General features: G+C 41.9%; 1 long non-coding RNA gene across 2 annotated transcripts; it reads right to left on the bottom strand.

The window, feature by feature from the left end:
* Window positions 1-377: 377 nt before the first annotated feature.
* LOC103650246 (uncharacterized) lies at window positions 378-4,024 on the bottom strand. Of its 2 annotated transcripts, none has more exons than XR_002268027.3 (6): window positions 3,765-4,024; window positions 2,844-2,924; window positions 2,212-2,453; window positions 2,073-2,142; window positions 1,581-1,883; window positions 378-1,435 (listed from the first exon to the last, which is right to left on the bottom strand). It is a non-coding gene; the product is annotated as an uncharacterized lncRNA (long non-coding RNA). The 2 variants fall into 2 exon arrangements; XR_002268026.3 differs by having other exon boundaries at window positions 2,073-2,112.
* Between the last annotated feature and the right edge of the window lie 6,293 nt (window positions 4,025-10,317).

The raw sequence follows: 10,317 nt of genomic DNA, 5'->3' as shown, positions 1-10,317 counted from the left end.
ACATGTTGAACAATGCACATATGATATTTCTAGAATCATCCAGACACACATGGGAAAGAAGAAAAAATAATATATATTAAAAATCAATAATTGCATTACAAGAAGTTGATCCATAGTTTCATATATAATATATGTTCGAGACACTTTTGGTATGATAAAAATATATTTACATATGACTCAGTCATCGGTGATCTAGATCCTAAATAAACCAATAGGCAAAACAAATATCCATATGCAGCAAGCCCTTGCATCTTCATAGTGTTCCAGGTTCAGAACTGAAAAATGAAGCATAGAAAATATAACAGGTTAATATATACAAAATGACAGGAATAAGTAATGCAAAGTTGAGAAGAGATGTGCAATATCGCATTTCAAAGAAGGGGAAGGAAAAATATTATAGCACAAAAATTCATACAATGGGAAGCATGTATAGCCTAGACTGATCTAATCATTATTTCGTATTTCTGCACATAGTCCCTGCCTCTTTGCCTTCAACTCCCAAACTTCAGCTCTAAGCCTTCACAACTGCACTGCCCCAGCATGGCATGGCAAGGTGAGCCCAATAGTGCAAGGGCAACGCATTAGTGATAGGAAGATTGGAAACAAATTTAGACACCAGCCATGATGTTTTTGCCGTATTTTGCTTGCGCTCCTCACCAAATGCCCAAAGCTTTCCTAGGACTAATGCACTTGATTATTAACTACAGTCAGCATGATATTTTACACATATAAAATTTTAAGAGAACAGAAGGACCTGAGTGAGCACCTTGGATGCATTACTGTTGTTTTTTTGTTTTAGTGATGCAGAAATTGTAGCTTGGAGTCCTTCGCGTCGTGGTTGTGGTGGATTGCTCTGCACTTCAAGAACACACAATTACATGTGAACTACTTGGGAACATAGTTTAGGAAATCTGCTGCTTGCTGCTACTTTCAGCATGTATACAATATGATATAAACAATCTTATTCCTAGACAGATCATACATTGTTGTTATTTAGTTCAAGTAATTCATATAAAAAGCAACCTTGGTACAGAATATCCTATGACTACTGCCTACTTTACCAATGATATTGCAATGAGGACATAATTAAACAACCTATCTTGTCACTGTTACTGCAACAATTAAGAATCATTCAAAACATACATAAAAAATCCTAATTGCCCATTGTTCCTAAATGTAGAAGCACAAACAATTCATAGATGGATCTAATCGCACAACATAACCATGCACCCTCAGTTGCTGCTTTGACTAATCGAGGCTCGCTACCACCTAAAGACATAACGAACACAGATGATGCAGAAGTGACAGGTGCAAAGACATTGCTAAAGCCCAGAAACAAACACAAAAGTCGCGTGCACATACCTAAAGTTGTGCACCATAATCTTGCAAGAGAGTCCAGATACTTGTTCCCATTAATGTCATAGACATAGGAACCCTGCATAATCAAAATGGTGATAAGCTAGACTGTGAAATATATTCTGTAAATGTAAAGATTAAAATCTACTTCTCCACAACTGAACACTGCATTTCAAGAGATGTAACAGAAACTATGGTGTAAAGTTCAGATTCAGAGCGACAACCTCAGATCTCTCAATGATCAGAGGGTGCAAATCATGGCTCTGCCAGCCAGCTGTAAAAGGCGCCAGCATGCCGTGGCCCTTGAACCAGGAAGAATCACCTTGTAGATCAGAAATAGACAGTGGTGACATGGCCCTTGAGCCCAATTATTCCGGTTCCAGACAAGAGGAAAGGACTGAGTACCCATTTTCTTCAGGCTGAGCAGACAGTGCTGAACCAAAATGTCTGGCTGTCGCATCCAACAAGCTATCCGCATAGCCTTGCAAACTTGCGGTGCCAGTTACATGCTTCAATAAGCTGCTTGCCTGTGATCAGGAGGGGAAAAAAGGATCACACATGAGAATTTCGGATAGAATCAAAGTGTAGTACTTTATTTTCTGTCTTAATCTGGCAGCAAGACTATAAATATTAAAATGATAAAAGCAAGTTATGTACATCTGAAAGATTTAGCCAAAATTTTGGATTTATAGATTAAAAAATAAAAAACAATGTACCTGCTGCTTGTCATGGTGTCCTTTTTAAAATCTCTTCCTCCTACAAATAAGAAATATTAATCTCTTCCTCCTACAAATAAGAAATATTACACATTATGATTCAAAAATATAGAAGGAAGTCAAATTCTATTGTGGCTACCTTGATGATCATCAAATAAACTGTACTTGACTCTCTTCGCCACTGTGTTTTTCCCTTATTCCATCACCATCTGAAAAGCCAAAGTGGTGATCCATTTCAGATTCCCTTCCAGCCTTTTTAAGTGCTTAAACTTGTTTCCTTGCAAGAAAATAAAAGGACCATTCTTCATAAACGTAACATCCACTGTCTTTTTGTTCCGAGTTAAGGGATTCTAGCAATTCCTTGTTCTCGGGGAGACTAGCCTACAAAATAATAGCAAACATGGAATTATTTGAGCACGGCTATAGAAGTAAAAAAGTAGTTTAGAGCTGATGAAACATGGAGCGGCGTGCCTCGATTTACTTAAGATATGTGTATGACTTTAAAAGGAACAAAGAAAATGAATATAACCTAAAAAGCCCCGATGGAGAAAGAAACATAATTTTAGAAGATTGAAATGCATACCTATCTTGCAGCGTTGTCCTGTTTTTGTTTTCTTTAGAGTAAATAGAATGATCGGGGGAGTAATAAAATGTTTATGTGATAAAGAGGTAAGGGAAAACATTAGTATTCAACTCGTTGCAATAAAAACCACTGATGTAGGTGGCAAACTTTTTTTAAAAAAAAGTAATAAAGAAACCATATAACCTCACCTGTTTTATCTAAATCTTTGGTTATATTGAAGCGCCATTGCAGTCCTAAAGTTGTCCTTCAAATGCAGCAGAAACAGATACCTAAAAAGTTACCGATAGTTAGAGACTATATAAAACAAGGCATCACATATTCATTGAGAGCAGCTTTGTTGAAGATTGCAGCATCGAAGGGTTATAATAAACAGCTACAAATATTTAATAGGTCAATTGTGGTCATTAGCTGATTGAATGGGCCGCTAGGAGCAGTAATATTGCTGTAGGCAACGTACTTAGTTTGGAATGATTCATAAGCTTGCTCTATAGCCGCATAGTGGGCAACTACTCTATGTAGAGGTTGCTCTGAACCCCATCAGGGCAATGAGATAAAAAGATTTAATAGCAACTATGGATGGTCAGATTATGCAGGGATTGCCATTAGTTAATGGAGCAGAGGAACTGGGAAGTAGAGAGGTAGACGACAGGCTTTGGGGGAGGGGATTCAGTTGGTAAGAGTAATTTGTATAGGCAACTAAATCCACTTTGCTATAAGCCTCTTGAATTTGCGAGACTTTTAATCCACTTACTATTTTTACACTAAAGAAAAAAAAGATAATTTTGTGCTGTTAGCACGCGCGAATCGCACAACTGAGCTAAAAAACAAAATAAAACCGAATGCAGTAATAGCAGTAAGTAATGTGCCAGTGGAACTGTTGCATCTCCGCAAGCAAGGATGGGAACGGGCATGAATGTTGTCGTCGCCAAGAAGACAGTAACAGTGTGGTTAAAGAAGAACTGGGTCATCCATACCATACTCATGTTAGGGCGGGGGAGGGGCACGAAGAAGACAACGGCGGATGTGCACACGAAGAAGAAAGCAACGGAATAACCCTAACGAAGGAAAATCAACTGATCTTACTAAGCGTGATGAATGAGATTGGTTACCTGTGAGAAGCGGCGACGCGGTGCAGAGAGGGAGGCTGTGGAGCGAGGACTGTAGTCGCCGTCGTTGTCGCTGACCAGCGCCGCCTCGTCCCCACGAAGACGACGCAATACTGGGTGGAGGTACAGGCCGATCAGGGGGCGAAGCCACGGGAGGGCGAGCGGGAGCGTGCCGGCGATCTCCTCCGCCGCATCTAGATGTTGGCGATTGAACCCCTCCTACGGCGCCGACATGGAGGGCGGACTCTTCGTCTGGAAGGCTCTCGTTTTGTGGAGTAAATGGATTCCGGCTTGTGAACGTCGGATGAGGATCGTGCGGCCGAGAAAGAAAAGGATGACGTGAACGCACCTGCTTCCAGGTTTGCTCCTGTCTTTAATAATAAATAAATAAATAAACTAGTAACTGTCGCGCGCGCCTTGTGCAGCACAGGTTATTCTTACAGCACAGCAAAGAAGGGTTATGAATGAACCACATTAATTAGCCAACGACTAGGAGCTTTTGTGTAACTTGGTTTGTTTTCTCCATTACCTTCTTTGTCAGCGTTTTGACAGCCTATTACTACTTCCTACTAGGAATAGGATACCTGGGCATTGGCTATATGTTTCCCTCCAAAGAAATTAGCAAAAACAATCGAATTTCGTTAAGGAATTAAAACATTTTAGAAATCCAGAGTCGTTCTATGTAACATGACTCATTTTCAAATTATGTTGGGTTGGGCGCTCTCAACCTTTTCAGATTCTTGATAGGTTTCAGTGGTACGTAGTTTTTTTTCTGATGGACATATGGGCAGTATTCAGTTCAGACTCATTTTCAGCATCGAAAATTTTTATCAACATACTTTTTAAAAAGGAGTCTGGTCAGGTTAAAGAAAGGTTATGAATGAACCATAGTAATTAGCCAATAGGTAGGAGCCTTTGTGTATATATATTTTTTATTTTCTTTGTTACATTCTTTGTGCCTTGGTCTGTACTGTACAAGCTATGCTTTGTGTATGTATTGTATTGAATCGAAATCAGTAAGGGCATTTCCTCCCGTCTCCCACCAAATATTTATGTTTCAAAGGAAGTGAAATGTTGTGCGTCCAACACAGAGTGGAGATGGATGAGTGAGTGAGTGGTGGAGAAGGAAGGGCGGCTGACGGCAGCGCAGCGACAGAGGAGATCCTGAATCCTCCAAGCTGGTGGCCATCGGGAGGCAGTGGATGACAGCCTCCTCCAGGCCCAAGCCCCAAAAGGCGCTCAGAGTAATTGCTAGAGGAAGTTCTGAAACTTCTTTCACTTTCCTTGAAAATTGGTCAAGTGAATTGAACTGGGTGACGGGCTGAATTCAATTTCATCTTTGGCAGACCCTAGCTCAGGTGACAGCAGGCAATTTTAGTCCTGATAGTCTTATGTGTGTGAGATTTCGTTAGGACGTACGTGTTTACAAAGTGAAACTTGTTAATCAGAATGTATATCGCCAATTCTTACATGTCAAACTATTAATTAGATTATTATATCTAGATGATATGCTTCATTTTAGATTCACGATTTTTCAAACTATGGTCAAAACTATTGCGATAGCAATCACTTTCTATATGGTAAATTTCAGGTCATGGTTGTAAAGAAAATAATTGTATCTGCATTTTCAAGCCATCGTAACGGCCGTTGCGCGTCTTTTTCTCCCTGCTCTAATATATAGAATAATAAATTATATATATATATGATTTTACATCAGCTCTGAATAAATTAACGGCCGTAAATTAAATTATTTACGTCTGTTTCTTTTGTGTCGACGAAAATAAATTTCTTATTTACGAGTTACGATGGCTAAATTTAACTGACATAAGTTAACTTATTTATGTCAGGTTTAGTTTAGACCAACATAAATTAGTGTGGCCGACATTGATTTGGTTTGTTTTATAGTGATTAACTGTTGCCACATCCTAGTTAATCAATGCATTCCGCTAGCAATGCATATTAAGTGTTGTCGTATCATGATTAAATAATGGATGCCGCTAGCAACACATATTATGTGTTGTCACATCCTAGTAAATCAACGAATGGTGCTAGCAACACATATTAAGTGTTGCCACCACCCTAATAACTTAACAGATGATGCTTGCAACATATATTAAGTGTTGCCCACTAATTTCTTACAACGCATAAAAACATGTGTTGCTACGGATGCGTTGCTATAGGGGGGTTTTTGTTGTAGTGCTCTCTGATTTTTCTTAACCCCAGTCTAACAGTGTAGCTATTTTTCCCTCTTTTATTTAGCTTTTGGCCAGTTTACTATTTAATTAAAAACTTTAAAATCTTCTGCAACACTTAGGGGTTTTGTATTTTTCCTAAGCAGTTCACATTATTCAAAACCTAGAAAAATTGGTTTGACTTAATTTGGTTGAATAAAACTGAAGTTATGAATTTTACAAGCTCTGTTTGTATTTAAATGAGAAATGTTTAAAAGGTTTTCTGGAAAACCAGTTTACACCGAGGACTCTGGGCTTTTCCTAAAACAATCCTTTAACTTAAACCCCTGCGCAACTATTCATCTGAGTCTCTGACCATTCAAAAACCCCCTGACTTCTCTTCCTTCTTCCCCAAGGTCCCTCCCCCTTCTGAATAGTACTCGCGGAAGTAAATAGGGCGGCGCGACTTACCAGCGACGAGGGAGGTCCGGCGAAGGGCGAGTTGGCTCCGAGAAGTCCTTGCAGTCACGACGAGGTACGACTCGACGACGGTGATGGCCGGAATTGGCCGGTCCACGTGCGCAGGCGGGCAAGCTCGTCGGCGGCGGGTGCTCCCGCCTATCCACGGCGATATAGTTCAATCCAAGGGCACGGAAAGCTTCACGAGGTGCTAAGGAGGGTACCCGTGCATGGAATTGAAGAAAGACTCACCGTGGAGCTCAATCTACGTACGCCGGCGATCTGGTGATGTCCGGTTACCCTGAATCGGTGTCTCCGGTGAGGCAGAGCTTGATTCCTTGCTCTGGGAGTTTCACCGAGGCACGTAGAGTCTCTCTCGAGGATCGGACAGGGCTGGGAATGTCTCAGTTGGCCGGTCTATGGTGGTGGGTGCTCGGGCGGCCGCTGGCACGCCGTGTGCAGGGCAAACGCCGGTGATCTTGTGCTCCGGCGAGGTCGAGAGCGAGCGGGGGCGTACGGCTGAAGCCTTGGCTGGTTTTATAGGCGCAGGCACGGGCGCGTGCAGGGGCACGGGTTTGGCTCGGTGCGGCGCGGTGCGCGCGGGGCTGAGCGTCGGGGCGTGCTCTGGCGCTAGAACGCGTCGAACACGTGGGCGTTTGTTTCTGCCCGTGTTCTAACGCTTGCTGAGATCGCAAACGTGCGAATCTTGGCAAAAATCATGCGCAGACCTCTTCCTGGCACCTAGGGCTATCTCTTGTATGTGAGTTCCAATGGGAGATATGCCCTAGCTAGGGAGATATGCGGACGCCAAATCTGGGTTGTCTCACTGTTCACCCCGAGACAAATGTGGTGTCGAATCATGTCAAACGAATTTGGCTCGGGAATTTGGCTCGGGTTCAAATTTTTCCAGTGGGTTCCTTAAGTAGTTGGGCTCTTCTTTGATATTCAGAACAAGTGGTTTTGGCGCCATCAACTAGGTGAACACTTCTGATCTTTAGATTAGGGTTCATTTGTGACCTAGAGAAAATTGGAGAGCTCAAGTGTGCTCTCTACTTAAAGAATGGATTTGAGGTCTTTAATGGGCCTTTTTGTAATGTTTCCCCTCTGCATTTTGTAGATTTTACTGTGTACTTAAACTTTGTTTAAAGGTTAACTCATGATTTGCACATTTGCTTAACCTTTCCCTTAAACCAGGGTTTTGGGAGCTAAGGGCTCAAGAAGGGTCTAGGGTTTAATCTTCTCTTGTCCATGGTGATAATTCCATAAATGCTTGGGTAATGCTTTTGTCATGAACCTTCTTTAGTTAAACCCAAGTTTCCAAGGTTTTGGTGCTCCTTCTCCTCCACTTAAACATATGTGATAACAAGTCATAAGTGTGAGTAGGGATTTAGGGCCTTGGTAACACCTGGGGTGTTACACTTTTGATTTACAAAAATTTAAACCCAAGATAAAGTTTAGGAAAGAAAATTTTAATACATACTCAAAATCAATTATGAAGCAATATATATTAATTTTAGTTGATTTATTAGTTTGGTAGATGTTTGAAATATGAAAACTCTCATTTTGTTTTCTTTGTTTTTAGAAAAAATACCAGTTTGAATGTGGGATAAGAAGTAAAAGTTACTTCAAAATTAAATATTCTTGTAAATAGATGCTTATGGTGCATCATTTAATGATATGCATAATCATTTAGCTGAGATAATTCTTGGTTTCAAAATTCAGTCCTCAAATTTTAACACTCTAGTATAATTTGAGATATCTGAATTCACTATTTGATCTCTTCATATATTTATTTTATTATTTATATTTTTTCCCATACCAATTTTGGGCCTTACACTTTGGCAGAGTTTGCGTATAACAACAGTTATCAATCTAGCCTAAAGATGAGACCTTTCGAAGCCCTATATGGGAGAAGGTGTCGAACACCCCTCAACTGGTCTCAGCCTAGAGAAAGAGAAATCTTTGGACCTGACTTAGTAACTGAAGCCGAAAGCAAAGTCAAATTGATCAGGAAAAGTCTAGAAGCTGCTCAGGCCAGGCAGAAGAGTTACCATGACAAGAGAAGAAAACCCCTCCAGTTTGAAGTGGGAGATTTCGTATATCTGAAAGTATCACCCACCAAAGGAGTGCAAAGGTTTGGGATCAAAGGCAAGTTAGCCCCTCACTACATTGGACCTTATGAGATCGTGCAAACATGTGGACCCGTGGCATACAAATTGAAGCTACCGTTGAAAATGGCTGCCATCCACAATGTGTTCCATGTGTCCCAATTGAAGAAATGTGTTCGATTGCCAACCGAGGTCATAGCAGAACCAGAAGTGGAGATAGAGCCAGATCTATCATAACAAGAGCACCCTTCCAAGGTTCTAGATTGCAAGGAAAGGTCAACTCGGGCTAAGTCGATTAAATGTATAAGATCCAATGGAGCAATCACTCAGAGGAAGAGGCTACTTGGGAGACTGAGGAATTTCTACGTTCAAACTTCCCCGATTGTCTACCTAAGGGAATCGGTACGTAACCATGCCCAGCCCCCTCCCCCTGCCCTTTGAATCTAAATGTAAGAAGAATGACCTTATCCAAAAATAAGTTAATTGTAAAACTATGTCAAAAAGGACTTCCCTCTGAAGTTGCAAAGAGGGTGACATTCGAAGAGCAGTTTACTAAAGAACCTTACTACACAACCACCCCCAAGAGATCAAGCTATAAAATTTCTCTCCACCCCGGAGGACTTCGACCCGAATCTCAGGACGAGATTCCTTTAAGGGGGGAAGGCTGTAATACCCCAGTGTTACTTAGGGTTTCTTCTCAGTGCTAACTCAAGACCATTATCACATGTGAATCAAATTGAGCAAAAGACATCAAAATTTAGGAACAAAGGTTTAATTAAGTCTTTTTCATCTTAAGGATTATGCCTTGATCATATCATGTACCTCAAAGTGAGAAAAATGTCTAAACCCTAGAATAACCTTAATTAGGACATTTAAGTAAAAAGGGGGAAATTGGTAAAAGGACCATGAAAAACATGGAATCATGGCTTAGGCCAATTATAAAAGTTGAAATACACTAATTAAGCTACAATAACTATTAGAAAAGTTTGGCAAAAATAATTGTTTAAAATCCCCAAAAAGGCCATGCAAGTGGGAGCTCTCTAGGGAAATCTTCAGATTTCTAAATTTCAGCCCTCACCTAGAACTCGAGCACGTTCACCTTGATCCCTAGCTCAAATCCTTAAGCCCCTATTGACAGAGTTGTGCTAAATTAACCCCTCAACAACGTGTGTGAAGATGGCATTGAGATTCATGCCCTAGACACGTCAAGTCAGGGATTTCATCTCGGATTTCAGCAGAGAGACAAACCCGATTTGATCACCCCATATCTTTGGCTCTAGTCAACAAAACCCATAAGATGCCACACATAAACGACAAAAGAAGGTCTGGTGAAGAGATCTCTCAACAGGATCATGGCCATAATCGCGAAGATTTGGAGCCAATCCGCGCTTGAACTTGACCATTCTCTGCGCTGCCTTATGCTCGATGCCTTGCCTAGGCGCCAGAGCGCGCACTAGTGCTCCCCCACGCACACCCCGAGCGCGTGTTGGAGCCACCCTCAGCCGAGCTCGCTCGCGCCCTTAAAGACCACCCCCGGACGTGCAACACTCCACTCCACGCTTACCCCCGCTGTCCTGACCCCGTCCTTAGCTCCGGCGAGCTCTGCGCTGCCCGCCCAAGCCACCCGAGTGCCGGCCATCGTGGCCAGCCATTTCTAGAGACCCCTAGCCTCACCCGAGCCTCTGGACAGTGTCCTTGTGGAGTCGTGAAGCTTCTCCAAGCAAGGATCAAGGCCCTGCCTCACCGGAACAGCGAGATCACCTTCTCCGGACTTCGGCCGCCCGCCACCGCACCTAGACCAAGCTACCAGGTGAACCA

The sequence above is a fragment of the Zea mays genome, chromosome 3, assembly GCF_902167145.1.
Source record: "Zea mays cultivar B73 chromosome 3, Zm-B73-REFERENCE-NAM-5.0, whole genome shotgun sequence".
Taxonomy (NCBI): Eukaryota; Viridiplantae; Streptophyta; class Magnoliopsida; order Poales; family Poaceae; genus Zea; species Zea mays.
The sequence above is the reverse complement of the archived record's forward strand: the minus strand, read 5'-3'. Positions and strand labels throughout refer to the sequence as shown.